This window comes from Muscardinus avellanarius, assembly GCF_963383645.1.
Source record: "Muscardinus avellanarius genome assembly, chromosome: 4".
In the NCBI taxonomy this organism is placed as follows: domain Eukaryota; kingdom Metazoa; phylum Chordata; class Mammalia; order Rodentia; family Gliridae; genus Muscardinus; species Muscardinus avellanarius.
In genome coordinates, this window is record NC_137789.1 from 71,135,483 (window position 1) to 71,156,200 (window position 20,718).

Consider the following 20,718-nt stretch of genomic DNA (forward strand, 5'->3'; position numbering starts at 1 on the left):
AGAGTTCAGGAAAGCATGTAGTTATGATTGCAATTTTATTTATTTATTTATTTATTTACTTACTTATTTATTTATTTACCTATTTATGGTGCTGGGGTTAAACCCAGGAGCATTCCACCTCTGAACTACACCAGCACCCCTCTGAACAACACTCCTAGCTCCTTTTTGAAAGAGGGTCTCACAAAGTTGCTGACAACCTCATTAAATTGCTGAGGCTGGCTTCCAACCTACACTCCTCCTCTGAACCTACACTCCTCCTCTGTCAGCCTCCCAACTGTTGGGATTATAGGCATGCGCTATCACCCCCAGCTGCAATTTTATTTGATAGAGGGAAAAAAGATACAAATTAAGACCAGCCCAAAGAAGAAATGCATAGGGTAAGGTATGGGTAGGCGCTCCTAAATGTAAACTTCCATTTCCTTTCCCAGTCAAGTTAAGATGCATCACCCTTTCTGTACATAGCTGCACAATACACACAGAGCACTACTAACCATGGAGTTAAGTACTATTAAGGTCACTCAAACTTTTGTGTCCAGGGTTTTTATCTGGGTTTCATTATGTAGGAATGATTGAATAGTTAGCCATATTACTAAGAGATCCTATTTCAAAATAAGAAATAAAATAAGGCTAGGGTTATAGCTTAGAGGTAGAACATATACATATAAATTTATATATAAATATATAAAAATTGTATTATATATAAACATATATGTAATTCATATATATAAACATATATATAATTTATATATATAATTCATATATATAATATATATATGAATTTTAAACTTACAGTGTGTATATATACTTTCCTAGCTTTCCCCTCTGGAGGCTGGGTTGATATTACATGGCTTAAAGCCCCAACATTCTAATCACAGTTACTCTTTCTGTCCTGGTCAGCCCTCTCCTGAGTTGTCTTATTAGCATAAATTATCAGGGCCCACAATGAATACCAAAGACAGAGACAATCTATCACTTGGGAAATTCTGAAAACTTAGAGGCTCCCTTCCAGGAACTTGAGAAAAGACCAGCCGAATTCTTTATTATACAGTAAGACTTCAGTGTGTTCTTCATTTCAGGAAGGAAGAAGGGGAAATTCTATAATTGAGTTTACTTTTAAGTAATAAATATGTACTGCGTACTAGGCTTTTTTATACTAGCTCCTTTTGGTAGATGTCATTAGCACTATGGAGCCAGCTGCACATGAGCAAAGTAGTCATCCAGAGTCATATCATTGCTAAATTGTGACACGTATTTAGAGACTGTCTTTCTATTACAGAGCCTGCGACCTCACTCCCTAAGATCTGCCACAGCCAGGCAGTGAAATGGCACTGTCCACTAGAATTTTCTGAGATGATGGAAATATTCTATATCTGTAGGGTCCAATCTCTAATCACAAGTAGCTACTGAGTACTTGAAATGTGTATAGTGAAACTCTGATACTGAATTTTAAATTAAAAGTGTGTGTAAGTTTATACAAGTTTAACATTCATATATGTATTCGTATATACTCTATCGAATATTAAAATGAATATTGAACTGAATTTTAACTTATATATTTTAAACTGTATATATTTAAAGTATATATACACACTCTAGGTTTAAAATTCATATATATATTCTACCTCTGAGTTATAACCCTAGTCTTATTTTATCTTTTATTTTGAAATAGGATCTCTTTAAGTTGCTGAGGACCTTACTAAGTTGCTGAGGCTGGTCTTGAAACTGCAATCCTCCTGTCTCAACCTCCCAAGTATTGGGATCACAGGCATGCTCCACCATGCCCAGCTTATAGTTATTTATAAATGGCCACATATGGTTAGTGGTTATTATAATGAACAATTAGCCCTAGAACATGAATTTAAAAAAATACTTAGAGCCAGGCATGATGGCACACGCTTGTAATGCCAGAATTTGGGAGGCGGCCGGAGGATCAAGGTTCCTGGACAGCCTCAGCTACTTAGTGAGGCAAATTCGCAACTCAGTGAGACCTTGTTTCAAAACAATAAAAAAGCTGGGCGTGGTGGCACACACTTGTAATCCCAGTGCTTGGGAGGCGGAGACAGGAGGATCGTGCAGGTTTGAAGCCAGCCGCTTGGTCTGGTTTAAGAGACCCTGTTTCCAAATTTAAAAAAAATATTTAAAAATAGGTCTGGGAGTGTAGCCTGGAGGTAGAAGGGCTTCCAGGAACCCCAGTACACCAAAAAAAAAAAAAAAAAAAAAAAAAAAAAAGACTAAAAATAGGACCGGGGGTGTAGCTTGGAGGTAGAATGCTCCTGGTTTCCATCCCCAGCACCAGAAAAAAAAAAAAAAAACAAAGAAAGAAAAACAAACAAACAAAAACTTGGGAGCAAATTGAAATATATATGGAGGAATCTCCAACAGAAAATATGTCTTATTATTTTGGTGGAGTCTATAGTTAGGGAGATATCACACACACACACACACACACACACACACACACACACACACACCCCATGGTTAGAAGAACAATAAAAAAGAGGTGAGAGAATACTTGCCACAAGAGGCCTTGGAAGAGGAATCAGTATCAGGAGTAAGCATTCCAGAACATCTTTAGAATTCCATTTACTTTTGTTCTCTTTTGTACATGTGATTGCAAGTCCAAGTCCTTGAAAATAATAGGGGCTTAGCTCAACAAATATGTTGTGCATCAAACAAAACAAGATTTATGGTCAGATGAAGGATGGCGCTAAAGGGAAGTAAAAGGTAGATAGAGCTTAAAACAGTGAGGCAATGAGAGGGCAGTCCTTATGGGAAAGAAAACGATAGGAGCTGGAAGGCTGATCTGGCTTCTGGCTCAACCCCTAAGGTGCAGAGGAAGGAGAATTCTTGCTTTCTTGTACTCAGCAGAAGCGATAAAACTGGTGGCTAACTGAATAATTAATACAGAGAGATAACACCAGATGTGAATGTGGTGGCACAGAGTTGAGCAGGAGGAGCTGAAGGAGGTTTAGAAAGGTGCTAGGACACTACTGGCCCAAGACTTTCAGGTCAACTGTAGCATCAGTCAAATTTCATGAAAAGTATTTTAACACCATATCAAAACAAAGGATCAACCCTTAATCTTGTGCAAACTAGGTCCTCTTAAATTAAAACCACAATAGTTAATTATTCCCTGCAATATCCATCCATCCATCCATCCATCCATTCATCCATCCACCCATACACTCTACCCCTCCATCCATTCCTTGATTAGTGAAAGCACCATATAAGGTTGGTGGAGAAAGATGCACTTGATTTGAAATTTAGATGAGCTGCTTGGTGTTCCAAGAGCCAGGTTCTGTTTATCATTCCTGCCAGATACAGTACATCTTATATGGGGAGACACATGTGGGGCTATAATGTTATTTCCTTTGGTATCCTAGAGAGTACTTTGATGTATGTTTCAAAAAAGCACTTGCTAATCATTATTTGCCTTCAGGATTTTCCTTCATAGAACAACCTTAAAAGTTACAAAACAAAACAAACACCCAAATTTTCTAATAAAAGGATTCATGCCATCTCATTATTTCAAGGATCTGACTCATGACATCTACAAAATACTTAACATTATCTTTCTGTCTACACTGTCAGTATTTTCAATTTAGTTGTTTATCCAGCAACAGGCAGCTTAGCTAGATGATTTTATTTTTATTTTTTAATTTTTTGCAGTACTGGAGATTGAACCCAGAGGCATTCTACCTCCAAGACACACACCCAGCCCTAAATTTAATTCATTATTTTGAAAAAGGGTCTCATTAAGATGTGGAGGGTCTCAGTAAGTAGCTGAGGCTGGATGCAAACCTGCAATCCTCCTGTCTCAGCCTCCCAAGTTCTGGGATTATAAGCTTGAACCACCACACCCAGCAATTTTAATTTTTTTAATGAAAAATATTTTATAAAACTGAAAATCACAGAGAAATAAACTAGCTTAAAAAGCACTTAGCAAAAGCTAACACTTTGTAGCATTTCTTTCATTAGATAGTTTGAAAACTTCTAGTTCAAATTTTTTTATCCTATTGATAATTGTTCCTTCCTCAAATCTGTTGTTTATAAATTTTACTTCATCATAAAGATCTGAGGAAATGTTAGCAAACTAACATACTTTGCTCTAACATTTCTCAGCATAATCCAAATGCCAGAAATAAACAGTAAAAGTCTCAACAAGTAGCAAATACTTTATAGCCCAAGGTTTTTCCAATGGCTCATGACTGAAGTCCTTACCTGAGGTCCAGGCCCTCCTTAGCTCCACCCTAACCATATGCCCCCTCCCACTTCCCTTACACCCATTTCAGAATTCATTACTCTAAATTTACTTTTGCCTTCTGAAATACATCTCTCACACATAACTCCTTTTTGTTACGGTTAAGATGTTATAGTTTGGGGTGAGGGTTACTGTTTGGGGGAACAGTCCCCAGGGACCCCGGTTAGGCTCCCTGAGATTACTTCCATAAAACTGCAGGTTCTTGTCCTGAGCTAAGGATAGATATACAATAGCCTGGACTCTTGCTGAAGATTTAAAGGAATTTATTAAAAAGATAGAAATACAGAAGATAGTTACAGCCCCATGCTAAAGCATAATGGGGTGCTTCAAATGAAATCACTGAAATACAAAACCCAGAACAGCCTTTTTTGCTTTTTCCTACATAGGTAAAGTCTGTCCTCTTAATTTTTCTGCTGAACTCTTAAGTTTCTCCTTTCTTGTTTTTGTTTTGTTTTGGTTTGGTTTGTTGTTTGGTGGTACTGGGGTTCCTGAAAACCCTTCTACTTCCGGGCTATACTCCCAGACCTATTTTTATACTTTTTAAAATTTGGAAACAGGGGCTCTTAAGCCAGCGCGGCTGGCTTCGAACCTGGGCCATCCTCCGGTCTCCCCCTTCCAAGCGCAGGGATTACAAGCCTGCGCCACCACACCCCCAGCAAGTTTCTCCTTTCACGAAGGTCAATCCCCTCCTCCCATCCTAATTAGATGCCAACTATTATATAAACCTGTCTTTTGCCGGGCGTGGTGGCGCAGGCTTGTAATCCCCGCACGTGGGAGGCAGAGACAGGAGGATCCTGCAGGTTCCAAGCCAGCCACGCATGCTAGCTTAGGAGACCCTGTTTCCAAATAAAAATGTAAAAATAGGTCTGGGAGTGTAGCCCTGAGGTAGAAGGGCTTCCAGGAACTCCAGTACCACCAAATAAATAAATAAACAAACAAATAAACAAACCTGTCTTTAGAATGAGGAAGTCCTAGCTCCCCTTCCCTTTCCATTTGCTAATTACTTTTAACTAAGATGTTTTACATTATAATAGCTGCTTGGTTCCTGGCCTAAACCAAGTCCTTCCATAGGTCTGCCCTTTCTCTTCTACAAAATGATTTTTGAAATATATTTATTAATAATCAGAGCTTTCTCAAATCTTCCTTGGCCATTCCCAATACTGGTACACTTTTTAAAATCCCACGAATGACCAAACTGTTCCTAGGATAAAGACATTAATCACTGTGATCCCTAAGGCCTGACAGGATGTGATCTTTATCTATCTCTCCAACCTGCACTGTCAAAGTAAGATGTGATGACAAATATGACCCACATGTATAATTTTTCAATTTTCTAGCCACCATATTTTAAAAAGTGGAATTAATTATATTAATACATTTTATTTAACCCCAAAACATCTATAATATTTCCATTCCCACATATAATCAATATTTTTAAAAATGAGATACTTCTTTCTTTCTAATCTGAGATTTTGTTTTTTCTTTATTTTTCTTAATGCACTGGCTGTTTCTGAAAACCCAGAATGGACATACTTACTTTGTTCCTGATCTTTGGAAGGAAACATTCAGTCTTTTACTATTAAATATAATGTTAACTGTATGTGTTTCATTGCTGCCTTTATCAGGTTGATGGAATTCCTTTCCTTCTAAGCTTGGTGACAGTTCTAAAAATCAGGAATGAATGTTGAATTTGGTCAAATATTTCTTTGGTTTGTTTAACATGATGAATTACATTGATTTTTGAAAGCTGAACCAGTTTTTGTATTCCTGAAATAAATTCCATTTGGTCATAATAAATTTTTCCTTTTATGAATTGTTGGATTTAAGTGACTAAATTTTTGTTGAGAATTTTTGCATCTCTGTTTGTGAGGTATATAGTTTTGTTTTCCTGTAATGTCTTTGGGTGGTTTTGATATCAGAGTAATATTGACATCATAGTATGAGTTGGAAAGTACTCCTTCAGTTTTCTGTAAGAGTTTATTTATAGTTGGTATTATTTCTTCCTTAAATTCTTAGTAGAATTTCCTGCTAAAGCCATCTGGACCTGGTGTTTTCTTTATGAGAAAAGTAAATGAGTTAATACATGTAAATTTCCTATGTTTGGCTTGTAGAAAGTGCTAAACAAATATTAGTTGTTAATTACCTAATTATTATCATCACTATTTTATAAATGAGAAAACTGAGGCAATATTTCAATATTAGCTATTAATATAGTAATTTGTATTTCCAGTTAAGGAATAGTACATGTTTATTTAAGAAAACTTAGAAAATATTTTAAAATTTTAGGGAAGAAAAAAATTAAAGATCACTACTGTTAATTTATATGAACTTTCCAGTATTTTCTAGCCCTTTCTATGGCTGATTTATGTTGTTATTATTTATATTATTCTGTATATTCATTAACTTATTAACATTTCTCATGCCCATACAAGCTCTTAATATTATTTCAGTGGTTATGCAATTCTATTATATGATCATATCATAACGTACTTATCCATTATCCTGTAATTTTACGATTGTTCTCCTTTCCTTATACCATAGATCCAAGCACGTTTTCCCTGCATTACCATATGTATTTTTATTACAGATCCTCAGAATAACTTCTCCAGGCCCTCACACTTAGTATAGTATGCTTTTCAGGCCTCTAAATGCTGAAATATGTCCCAGTCTCTGCAGTTTGTCAGGAAAATGATGCTTTGTGTTTATATTCCTCCCTTCCCTTCTCTGCTTCCTTCACTCCACGCTGATAAGTTAATGTTTACTGAATGTTTACTATGTACCAGGCACTGTACTCAGAGCTTTATAATTACATCTTAATTAAAAATAAGTATGCTTTACTGCCTCCTGATTTATACCTCTAAACTTTTTATGCCACTTCCGTTCCCTACCTGGGCTGCTGATCCTGAGGTGTTTGGGTATGGTGCTTACCTGCCCAAAACATGCATCCTTCACTTGGAGGCCCTGGTACAGTCCTTCCTACTCCTTTGACTAGTTACCCATCCCTTGCTCATTTTGTCAATTACAAAAAAAAGAGTTTTTCTAACTTTTAAAATGTATTTTCATGAATATATTTCAGGTGATTCATGCACCTAGTTAAGAAAATTTATTAAAATGATGAAAATGGAAAAATAAGGCAATAAACCACAGCAGATTGTATACACTGGTAACAAAAAGCTAAGTTGCACAGGACTTTAAGATGTACATGAGGAAAGAACTGCCATTTCTTTATTATAGTCCTCAAAAGGGGTAATAATTCTACCCTTTTGAGGGAAGATTAGTGGTGAGAATTACAACAGCTCTTGAGTGATTCTGTTCTGGAAAATTAGGATAGAAAGGATTTATTACCAGAAAGATCTTGGTGTGTTCTGTTCAATCTCTGAATCTTCCAGCGAGTTGTTTCTGTATTACTTGCTTTTATCTTGTCTTTGTGTAACACAGTTGCACTCAAGGGGAGCCTTAGACAGAACTTCTTTTTCCAATTAATTCTTTCCCTGTTCAGGTCTCCAACCTGACATAGTTAATTCTCAGAAGGACGCTGACTTTAGAACTTAGCCTTTCCACAGCCAAACCCACTCCCTCCCTCTCCACAGGCAACTCCTGGCTACTGGTCTGCCTCTGTCTGGCCAGGGGGAGCACCCCACCATCCTGAAAGTGGAAGTGGGGCCCGAGCTGGGCTTCCCAGGCTCAGCCAACATTTAAAGTAGGAAGCGTCCCTCTCCAAGTTCGAGTTTCTTGTTTGATTTTTCCATTTGTGGGTTCTCCTTATCTTCCCGCAGCTCAGCCCTGCACAAGTCCCTGGAATATGCAGACATAAAACACAAAGGAGTCGGAGTGGCAATAGATACATGGCAGTTTGTAGCCATTTGTGAAAAGAAAATAGCCAAGTTCTTGAATTTCCCAAAATAAATGGATCTAAAAGATTCTAAGTTTGAGGACCTCTCATCCCTTGTCTGGGAAGTTTTACAAACTACTACTCAAGTCTGTCCTACTTTTCTTTTTCACTTGCTTGACTCTTAGCTCAAGTTCAGGCTGATCTCAAACCGAAAGAAAAACTACGAAGAAAACTGGAGGATGCGGGCATCGATCCCGCTACCTCTCGCATGCTAAGCGAGCGCTCTACCATTTGAGCTAATCCCCCACCACTGGTTGTGCTTGGTTATCTGTTCCTCTAGAGAAGGGTCAGGGCATTGAGAAACGAAGATAATTTTCTTTTACACATACTTTTAATCCTGTGTTATAACAGAAACCAAAGTTATAAAATTAAAGACCTCTCCTTCGAGCCGGAATCGAACCAGCGACCTAAGGATAGCCATGGCGTGCCTACAGTCCTCCGCTCTACCAGCTGAGCTATCGAAGGGAGCGGATGGAGCGTGCGCCAGCTCGTCCCCTTAGCTGCGCGCCAATTCCAGGCTCCGGCCTGGCCAGGCCCCAAGAAGGTCCCCGCGGCCGGGCTCCGTGACTGGAAACCCGAGCCTGCGAAGGCAAGAGCGCCGGCCCTGAGCAGCCGCACTTTGGAACTTGCTTGTCCTCGCTCCGAGGTGGCAAAAAACTGCGCAGGTGGGATGCAACATCCCAAAGCGCATGCCAAGTGCCGAGCTGCCAGCGGGAGGGTGCGGTGGATGGAGAGGGGCGCCCTGAGGGGGCCCACGGACCCTGGGAAGCTGGGAAAAAAGTGCGCCTCCTTCGAGCCGGAGTCGAACCAGCGACCTAAGGATGTCTCCTGCCGAGGATAAGCTACAGTCCTCCGCTCTACCAGCTGAGCTATCGAAGGGACTTGGGAACGCCGCGCCCGGGAACTTCCACAGCAAGGGGCCACGAACGCCAGTTCGCCAGGGTGGCTTTGCGCATGCGCAGCGCAAGGGCGGGGGGGGCTTCCGCGCGGCGAGGTGCTGTGCGCCTGCGCAGAGAGAAGGCCGGCGCCAGCACCCGGCCCGGGAGGAGCTGGCCCCGCTGCCGCCCGCCCGCAGCCCTCCTCCTGCCTGGCCCGCCTGGCGTGTGGGGGCGGCTGTCATCCCAAGGCCCCTCGGGGAAGCTCTTGCAGCGGGCCAGTGGCGCAATGGATAACGCGTCTGACTACGGATCAGAAGATTGTAGGTTCGACTCCTGCCTGGCTCGGGTTTTTATCGCTTGAGTTTTTAAAGCCCATGATCCTTAGTTCCTTCTCGGTTTCCCGTGAGTTCTGCAGTGTGGTCCACTCTGAGCACAGACATCCCGGCTCGCCTGGGCTGGCCTCGCCTGGCGTGGCTCGAGTCGCCCCGCGGAGCCTGCTTCGCTGGGGCGGGAAACCCGGGCGAAGTTAGATGGGGAGTTAGAGTCACAGTCACCGAAAGCCCGCGCTGGGCAGTGCCTGGAGGGGAGAGAGGACTTGGGGCTCTGAACCCAGACAGCAGTTTCTGTGTTGAAGTTAAGTTGATCTTATTTGTAGAGGAGGATTAGGAGTTATTTTTAAAGTCTCCCGATACAGTAATTCCCCAAAGTAACAAAGTAAAATCTTTAAGGAAATGTGAAGCCAGAGAAGAAAAAAATGTGAAGTTAGGGAAAAGGAAGACTTTTTGTTGTTTGTTTTTAAGTAGGAATGCAGCTTCCTTAGGCTGCTTAAACTTGGTCAAAAGAAACCAAAATTTAAGGGGGCAGGGTAAACACAGGCTATTTGGACAGAATAATGGTGGTTTTAGTTTTTGTTTCCTTGTGAATGTTTGCCATATAACATAATGTTTACATATAACAAGCTGATATATCTTTAAAATTATATAGTGATCCTCAGAAGTTGCTTTCTCTTTTTAATCACCTTCATGGGATTTAGATGTGTTGCACCCCTCCTCTCAGGGTAATGGACAGAACCATATAAATTAGGTTAAGAGGAAAGAACTTCTGTCTGTTTCTAAGTTTCTCTTGTTTTACAAGGGTAGCAACAAGGCATTTATTATCTGCAGAGGTCAAGGTCATTTATTATCTGCAAAGGTCAAGGCCATTATTGCAGGTTGGCAGAGAACATCATCCCTTATTGTGTTCTCCCTTCCACCAGCCAGCCTAAGTAACAGGCTCCAAGGGAACTAAGATGTGCTTGATTTCTGGCTTTTTTTTTTTTTTTTTTTGGTGGTACTGGGGATGGAACCCTTCTACCTCTGGCCTACACTCCCAGACCTATTTTATATTTTTATTTGGAAACAGGGTCTCTTAAGCCAGAGAGCCTGGCTTCAAACCTGTGTGATCCTCCTGTTTCCTCCTCCCAAGCGCGGGGATTACAAGCATGTACCACCACACCCGGCTTTCTGGCTCTTTTACTTGTGACAAAAGTTCACACAGAGCTAGTGTAAGCAGGGAGACATAGACATTTATTATAATGATGCAGCAGTGCACCCCATGAAACCAAGAATGCAAGATAACTTGGCTTTCTTGGAGGCTTCTTTCTCAGTGCCCTCAGCTCCCATCTGTGTTTCTCTAAGTGCCATACAGGAAACACGGTGCTGCCCTCACTCCCCAGCACTTCCTGGGTTTTATCCAGTGGTCAGTCTTCTGGAGACTCTGTTCTTTTTCTCGAGCCATACTGCAAAGTTCTCCATTGTTCTAGACTCATTTAAATGTCCATTCCCTGTGTCCAGGGGTCAGGGAAACATGTATGGCCAGGCATATGGGATTGCATCCCCTCCATCCCGGGAAGGCATTGAAAAGATTGTAATAAACACACACACACACACACACACACACACACACACACACACCTGTTGCAACATGGCAAACTATAGTAGGTACAATCAGCAAACTAGAGCTCAAATGAGATTGAATGGCATAGCTCAGGATGGAGAAAACCACAGTTCAGTACACATTCTGCAAACTAGCAGAGACAGAATCTTTCTTTCTATAGAGCTCCCAGGAGGTTTTAGGCAGAGGCAGCAGCAGCACAGAGGTCAGTTGCCCACATTATGCAGCTGTTGCAGAATCTGTCCCCAGCTAGAGCAGCCTGGAGAGCCACTTAAGCAGAATAGATTTGCCTGGGGAGAGCTCATGGATGGGTAGAGTCTGGGGAGAGAGGCAGAACATAGACATGAAAAGCAAAGGAAGGTCACCCTACCCCAGTCTCAGAGTGAGGCCCTCCTTAAACTGACGGTTTGAGGGATCTCGGGCTACATAGCTCTACTATTCCCAGGTACCATACATTTTTAAAAGCTTGCTTGTCCCCAGGACCTAGCATTCTACAGATATGAGTCATTCATTCATAAATATGAAAAATGTTTACCAGACATTTGAAAGGAAACAGCAGCTTAAAAAAGAAAATTTAAGATGAACAAATTAAATAAATGACCCAGTAGGAAACAGATATAATGTGAAGAATAGAACAGAACTATTGTTTTCAGTGCTAATGAATATCCTCAGAGAAATCCAAGAAGGTATTGCAACAGTGAAAAACAGAACACAGTGATATTTAAGGATCGACTAGAGAATAATAGAGTTCTTGAAAACTAAAAGTGTTATTGCTAAGAGAGAGACTATCAATCATGGCTAAACACCAAATATGAAGACACAGGAGATAAAAATGGAAGATATAAGCCACCAGACCATGAAAAGCAAAAAATATAAAAATAAGATCATGGCAGGTCCAAAAGACACAAAAGCTATCTAATAAGAATTCCAGAAAGAAAACCAGAGACAGTACAGGGGGAAGAATAAAAGGAAAATTTTGGTCATCAGTTCAAAAGGACCATTCAAGCAGGATGAATTAAAAACCATGCCTGGACACACCCTAGTGAAATTTAAACGCTTTAAGGATAAAAATGGAACCATAAAAGCTTTCATATGTATGGAAAATTATGTAGCCGTGCAAATAATGCTACAGCAATATATAAAGGTATTGCTCTCAATCTCTCTAACATGTATGGGGAGAAGTATGGAATAGGGAAGGAAATATACCAAGTGTTATGTGCATGTATTTTGTTTCCCTTTGAATCTCACTATGATACATAATCACAGTGTACTAATAAAAGTTTAAAGAAAAGAAGAAACAAAGAAAAAAGCAACAGACAGGCTACAAAGGAATAAAAAATTGGACTGTGATCAGACTTATCAGCCACACTGGATGTAAAAAGACAATAAAGCAAGGTCTTGAAGATTCTGTGGGGAAATAATTTGGAATCTGGAATTACATGCCCAATCAAGTAAGCAATGACATGTTAAAACAAACACTTGATACTTACAAGGTACCTAAAATTTAAATTCCATGATTCCTTTCTGAAACAAAAGAGAGATAAATAAGCATTATTTAAGGGTGTCATATTGTTTGGATTCTCCAAGAATATGAAACAGAATTGGAATGCAAAATTTAACTAGAAGTAACATCTATGAATGTGGAAGAGGAGAACATAAGATTGGGTAAGAGTAGCCATCAGACAGTGATGCTGACCTAAGTTTCTGCAAGCCCCTTTGTAGTTCCAAAACACAGATTTTCTTTTAGAGGAGTCCTGAGCTGGGCAGAAATGGTGGTTGGGCCTTGCTCAGTCATTGGCCAGAGGCTGATAACTCTGGAGGATCCTTCAGACTCAGTTAATTAGTTCTTGCATCAGAGCATGAGTCCTTTCCTAAAAAGTAGTCTAGCAGCAAGCCTCTGTATCTGCTATAGATATGTTTTTGCAAAACAAAATAAAAATCCAAGAAAGGGTAGTATATAAGATTTAAGAAAAAAATAAAACCAACCCAGAAACTCAGTGAAAATAAACCAGATGGACAGTTGCTGTGGTGATTTGGAAGATTCATGTGTTGGAGGTTTGGTCCCCAGCGTGGTGTCATGGGGAGGTAGTAGTGGGACCTTTAAGAGTCAGCGCCTAGGGGTAGGTCCATGGGTCCAGACATATACCATTCTCTCACTGACTTTCTGTTCAAAGAGGTGATCCTCTCTCCCACAATCATAATTGCTTTGTCATTTGCCACGGTTGCCATTGCCAGAGACTACACCATGCTATTTGGATTGTTAGCCTCCAAAACCATGAGCTAAATCAACCTCTCTTCTTTATAAAGTTGACCTGCCACAAAGTATCATTGTAGTAGCAAAATTCTGATTAATACAACAGTGACACAGAGGACTAAGAAGCAGTCTGGACAATGAATGGTGGTGGTGTACAGGTCAGAGGGCTCTGGGGAAATTATTTTCAAGAAAAAAGTGGATTCTTTTACAATAGGAATGTGTTTAAGGACCTGGAATATTTTAGAGATATGAAAAAAATCATATGATATTTTTCTCAAAAAGACTAAACAAAGATACTTAAGAATTTCTAAAAAGTACAAAAGGCAAAAATTTAAAAATATTGCCTCAATATAAAGCAAGCTAAAATGTGGCATAGTTTTGAGAAATTGATGGCATGTGTTATGAGCAGAACTGTGTCATTCCCCTCCACATGCACAAATTCATTTATCAAAAACCTAACCTCTAAGTACCTCAGGATGTGACGGTGTTTAGAGATGAGGCTTTGAAAAAAGTACTTCATTTAAAATGGGATCATTAGGTGGACTTTAGTATGACTGGTAGTCTTATAAGAAGAGGTGGTTAGGACATGGGCATGCATGGAGAGATGGCCAGGTGAAGAGGTGAGGAGAAGATACCTATCTGCAAGCCAAGGAGAGAGGGCTGAGAAGCAGTCAAACCTGCTGACGTCTTGATTTTTAACTTCAAGCCTCCAAAACTGTGAGAAAATAGTTTTCTGTTGTTAAACCCACTCAGCCTGCAGTATTATGTTATGGAAGCCCTACAAACTAATGCAGAAATGGTGAGGGAAAATAAATTTGTTCTTTGTGTGTATGTGTGTACATTCTTTTATATTGTTACAATTTTGTCTAGCCACATACAAGTTATTTATATAACATATATGGAGAAGAGAGACTGTAATTACAATCCAAAAGATAACATCTAATAAAAAATGCTTTAGGTGCGGGGCACGCCAGCCAGGGCCCGGGTCGTGGGACTCTGGGCCCCTGGCCGGACCGCATGCAGCACGTCACACCCCTGGAGAAACCGGGCCCAGTACCCTGGGTCCCGGGGGGTGGGGGGGGGTCGCGCAGGGCATGCCAGCCAGGGCCCGGGTCGCGGGACTCTGGGCCCCAGGCGGAGTAGTGCAGAGCACGCTGGACCCATGGGGAAACCAACCGGGTCACAGTGCTACTGAGTGCCTGATCCCACTACCTCCTCAAACCACATATACTGTCTTCTCTTATTAAAAAAAGAAAAAAAAAAAGAAAAAGGAAAAATATCGGAGAGGAGTTAAGAAAGCCGTGGCAGATGCCAGGACACCGGAGATACACACAAAACTTATCCAAATGCACTGGAACTTATGGAAAAATTCCTCGTGAAGGAGGACTGCTGTTTCTCTATATTGTTAAGAATCTTGGACATCACCTGTAAGGAGAGAGTTTAGCGGAGACCAAGGAGAAAGGTGGTGTTGAAAGCGGTCTCCGCGATGGCAGTGGAGACTTGTATTCAGGAGAAGCAGAAATCGGAGCCAACCAACCTTATTTTTTTGGAGAAATTACACCAAATGTTGAATGTAACCGTCACGCATGCTTAGGAACACTGGACAACATTCAGAGTGGAAAAAGAGCCTGGGAAGGATTTGAAATGGTGGAGGCAGTGGCAATGGCAGTGGCCAGTACTCAGGGGAGGCAGAGATCTGATGCATTACACCTGGAACCTTTGAAATAATAACCCCAGAGGCAGAATGTTACCACCACGCACCCTCAAGAACGTGGGACAATTGGTTGGGCGAAGAGGGTACTCGGATTGGAGCCTGCCAAGGGGTGAGGCTGGCGACAGACACAGCAAAGCTGGGATTGGAGCCTGCCATGAGGCAAGGTCGGTGCTGGAGCCTCCAAGGCCGGGATTGGAGCCTGCCGAGGGGTTAGGCCAGTGCTGGGGCCAGTGAGGCCAGGATCGGAGCCTGCCGAGGGGTTAGGCCAGTGCCGGGGCCAGCAAGGCCGGGATAGGAGCCTGCCGTGAGGCAAGGCCGGTGCTGGGGCCCCCGAGGCCGGGATCGGAGCCTGCTGAGGGGATAGGCCAGTGCTGGGGCCAGCGACACTGGGATTGGAGCCTGCCATGAGGCAAGGCTGTTGCTGGGGCCTCCAAGGCCAGGATAAGAGCCTGCCAAGGGGTAGGCCGGTGCTGGGGCCAGCAGCTGGCATCAGAGCCTTCCGTGAGGCAAGGCCGCTACTGAGGCCTCCGAGGCTGGGATCGGAGCCTGCCAAGGGGTTAGGCCAGTGCTGGGGCCAGCGAGGCCAGGATCGGAGCCTGCCGTGAGGAAGGCCAGTGCTGGGGCCTCCGAGGCCAGGATAAGAGCCAGCCGAGGGGTTAGGCCGGTGCCGGGGCCAATGGCCGGCATTGGAGCCTGCTGTGATGCAAGGCCAGTGTTGAGGCCTCCGAGGCCGGGATCAGAGCCTGCTGAGGGGTTAGGCCGGTGCCGGGGCCAATGGCCGGCATCAGAGCCTGCCGTGAGGCAAGGCCGCTACTGGGGCCTCTGAGGGCTGGGATCGGAGCCAGCTGAGGGGTTAGGCTGGTGTCAGGGCCAGCGATACCAGAATCGGGGTCTTCCATGAGTAAGGCCGCTGCTTGAGCCAGCGAAGTCTGGATCAGTCCACCGGGTAGCCAGGCCACTACTGGGGCCGTCAAGAGTGGGATCGGTACTTGCAACGCGGCATGCACAGAGAAATATCGCAGAAAATAAAAAGCAGTTGCTTCCCCTAATCAGCAATAACTAGGAGGAAAGGGGCAACAGGAAGAGGTCAAGCTATAGAAAGGGCCCTAGAGTGAAGCAACTAAGGTGACCTATCAGAGGGTATGGAATAGGGGAGGATGGAGCCTCTTTAAAACGCAGGAGGTACATAAACAAATGTATCAAAGTTAATCACCAAACAAGCATGGGTTTGAGGGAGGGGGAGGGAATGGGATGGGGGCTGGATGAGGGCTAATTGGATAATGTGTGCTTGTATATCCTCTCAAGTCTTGTACTCCAATGTGATTGATATATGACTACAATGCACCAATAAAAAAATAAAATAAATGCTTTAAAATGAAGTAACTGGTACTCAAAGAGGTGAAATGACTCACATAAGGTAACAGAGCTGAGCAGTGGCAGATGAGAACTCAGATCTCAGTCACAGCCAGGACTCTTTCTCACACTTTTTGTCTCCCTGTCCTCATTTGGACACAGACATTGGGAAAACTGGACAATTGGCTGCCACCTTGGGAGGAAGGCAGCCTCTGATACCTTCCATTTTTTTGTCTGGTCAAACAATGATTGGGACATTCTGGGAGTAGCATAGTGTTCTACTGGCTAACAAGAGAGCTATTCTTACCTCTGAAGTCTGAAGGTCACATCTCTTATATTTGTTAACAATGTTTCTCTAAAAAGATATATTGGGACTCTATGATACCTGAAGACAAAAAGCAATGTTCAGCTTGAAAAACTCTCTTACACAGGGGCATACTAAAGAGCTTTCTATTCATTCAACAGAGCAGAAAGCTCTACCTAGAAAGATTAGTCATCCAGGTTGGGGAAGCAGGGCAGCTAGGCTTATGTATTTCTTGCCCATGGTTTTTGCTACATAGGCACTGTCTCCAAGAAGGATATCTATGAGAAACCACAGATAATGTGTCCAGATTCAGAGGGAACCATTCTGGGGAACTCTAGAGACCACTTACTTCTTACCACTTTTAGGCACCGATTCTTGGCAGACAGTGATTTTGAGTACTAGACCATTGCTTCTAAGAGGTCCAGTAAGCTTCTGGTTGCAACATTCTTACCAACTGTTCAGTACAGAACTTTGTTTCATATGTGTTTCTGTTGAAGCACACTTGATATAACATATATTGATTCATTTATCTTGAGCTCATGACTGACAGCACTGTAACTCAGCCTGAAGCTTAACTGACAAACATGTTTCCGGTTAGGCCTCTTGCATCACAGTCTCTTGTGCTTAGGAGCTCATGCATACACCTATTTTAAACAGCAAACCAAAAGCACGAAAACACATGTCACTGAATAGACCTTGTAAAAGACAATGTTTACAATGAGAGCTGAAACAAAAAGAAGGTTGCCTTACTCAGTCTAAGGTGGGAACATGCACACTTCGAGGCTCACATCTTTTACATCTGTATGCACATCTTTGAACAAGAAAGTGCCATATTAGTCTCAGGTTTACAAATAAATTTTAGTGGATAGGTGAAAGGGTTCAGAAGCTGCCACCCCAAATATGTTGGTTTGACATTTGTTTACTTTGTCAGAAGCCATCTGAGAAATGGTGTAGGAGCTTTCCCCTTTTTATTTAAAAGCAAGTCATAAAATTTCCAGTGAGAAAGTTGCCCTCATTGTATCAAAAGGAAAAAAACATTTTTATGCCCGGAGACTGGGAATTGACACCCCTTTTTATTTTTTATTTTGAAACAAAGTCTAAGTTGCCAAGGCTGTACTTGACCTTCCAATCCACCTGTCTTAGCCTACCAAACACTGGGATTACAGGTGCCCAGGTCACCTTTAAAGGGCAGCAAATATTAAAGTTCTTTAAGAAAAAGTTAAAGTTTGCCAAGTTGTACTTCCTTTGTACCATGTTAAAAAGTAATAAAAGATTGCTAATTCAGTAGTCTGACAGAAGTACGGATGGTGTATTTTTTACTAATAGAAACTTCACAATTTGTACCTTATTTTGTACAATGGAGAAATTGGATATAATTTAAATTTTATTATGAATAGATAACATTTAAAATCATGAAAAGACTTAACATCTCATTGTATGAGTGGTATTAAAATGCTTTATTTTTATGTATAATAGAGATGTTCTTGTTCCAATAAGCACAATGGAAGAGAATGTATTAACTTGAATTTATAGACCTATGGTGTTCACTTCAGATGGGGGAGGGACTAATTAGAATATATATTGAATATAAACCCTACTTACACATTAAGTAAACAGAGTATCTGAGTTTACATAGTTCAAATATGTTTTAGGGCAACAGGGTAATAGGCTCTAAAGTCTATTAAGAAATAGATTTTATGATGCAAATCTGAATTTTGGCTCTGCTTTTATTAATAGTAAGGGTTAGTTAATGGCTCTGTGCCCCCCAATTATCCTATCTGAGAAATAAACAATAATAGCACTGATCACAGAGGGTTGCTCTAAGGATTGCATGTGTCAACTTATATGAGACCTTTGGAATAGCGCCTACTTCATAGTAAGTTTTGTATGTTGACTATTTTAAGATATGAGTAAAGGTTTTCTTAGCACCATTAAACATCCTGGGACGTTATAGCAGGAACTTTATGTAATCCAATTTTAAAATCATAATTGCTTATTTTATATCATTATTATTTTTTTGGTGCTAGGATGGAACCCAAGGGCCCAGGGCAGGCTAAGCATATGCTCTACATCTGAGCCACACTCCCACCCCATAATTGTTTATGAATATCAACCACTGTAGAATCACTTTTTTTTTTTGGTGGTACTGGGGTTCCTGGAAGCCCTTTTACCTCCGGGCTACACTCCCAGACATATATATATATATATATATATATATATATATATATATATATATATATTTTTTTTTTTTTTTTTTTTTGAAACAGGGTCTCGTTAGCCAGCGCAGCTGGCTTCGAACCTGTGCGATCCTCCTGTCTCCGCCTCCCAAGCATGGGGATTACAAGTGTGCACCACCACGCCTGGCTAGAATCACTTTTAAAATTTAAAAAAAAATTCAATTTTTCACTCACTTGGTTAATGTTGCAGCTACTGGTTGATCAGACAAGAAAAAATGGTGGAGACCTAACTACCAGGGTCACAAAGACTTTCCAAGTGAGAGGTGCTACAGGGAGTGGGGAGGAGTGAGACGAGAGAAAGACAGAAGAGGAGGAGGAGGAGGAGGAGGAGGAGGAGGAGGAGGAGGAGGAGGAGGAGGAGGAGGAGGAGGAGGCAGTAGCAGAGGACATCTTCTGACTCGCCCTTGAAGAAGTCATAGGTAGTCCTGTAGTCTCCTTGCACTGCAAAAGGCAGTTGAAGAGAATGGTAAATACTATGGGAAATAGCAGAAGAATATTTTCTTGAAAATAGGAAAACTGGGGAAAGGAGTTGGGGGAAGGCAGGGTTAGTTTACAAGAACAAATGTGGTTGGAAGAGGATTATCCTAGAAAGGCAAAACAACACTGTTAACACTGTGGCTGGACATCCAGCCTGCTCCATCCTGGGTGACACAGACTCAGTTACTTAATTAACCCTTCTCTTTAAATTTCTTAGTCTAAAATATAAGCAGTGATGATGGTAATAGTAGCTGTCTTACAGGTCTGAGGAGTATTAATGTGATCAATCAGAAGCTCTTAGGGCAGCATCAGGTATGAAGCACTATAACTACTGGCTATTATCCATTCAGAAGTTTATTTTTAATTTGTAAATGATTTAATCCTTTTCCCCATATAAATGAACACACCTATGATCTTAAAGCCAACACTCTCAAATCCTTTATTTTGGGGGATGGAATGCGGTGGAGAGAAGAGAGAACTAAGAAATGGAGGAGATACACAGGAAAGGAAATTTTATTTTCCACCAAAACCTGACCCTCTTACTCAGAATAATGTACATCCTTCAGATTTTGGTAGCTAAAATTTTTATTTTCTAATATGCAACACATTGACTTAAAATATTTTTCATGCTTTGTTAGGATGTTCATAATTATGACAAAATTTCTGAGAAAAAGAACCTAGAGGAGGAAAGGTTTATTTTGGTTCACAGTCTTAAATGTTTCGGGCTGTGGTTATCTGGCTCCATTTCTATGCACCTGAGGTGAAGCAGAATATCATGGTGAAAGGGCATAGCAGAGGAAAGCTGCCTAGCTCGCAGCAGCCAGAAAGCAGAGAGAAGAAGGAAAAGAGAGAGAGAAAAGAATCTGCAGCAACAGCAGCATGGGACAACATATACCCTTCCCAGCACACTCCTAGCAACTTGCTCCAACTAGCCCCCCATACCCACAGTTTCCACCATCTCCCACTAGTCCATTCCATTATGGACCCATCAATGGATTACTCAACTGATGGACATAGAGCCCTCCTGACCCAGTCACTTCCCAGAGCCCCACCTCTGAACACTACTGCAATGAAGACCAAGCCTTCAACACAGGATCGATCCATTGGGGACACCCCAGGCCCAAAGCATGCCACATACCAAAAAGAGGGAAAAACTTTTTTTAATTTTTATTTTCATTTTTTGCAGTACTGATGATGGAACCCAGAGGCATTCTACCTACAAGCTATGCCCCCAGCCCTATTTTTTATTCTTTATTTTAAAACAGGGGCTCATAAGTTTCTGAGGACCTCACTAAGTAGCTGGGGCTGGTGCAAGTCTCAGCCTGCCAAGTAATGGGATTACAAGTGTGTGCCACCACACCCAGCTGGAAATAATATTTTAAAATAAAGGCATTTCTTCTTTTTTGTGGTACTGGG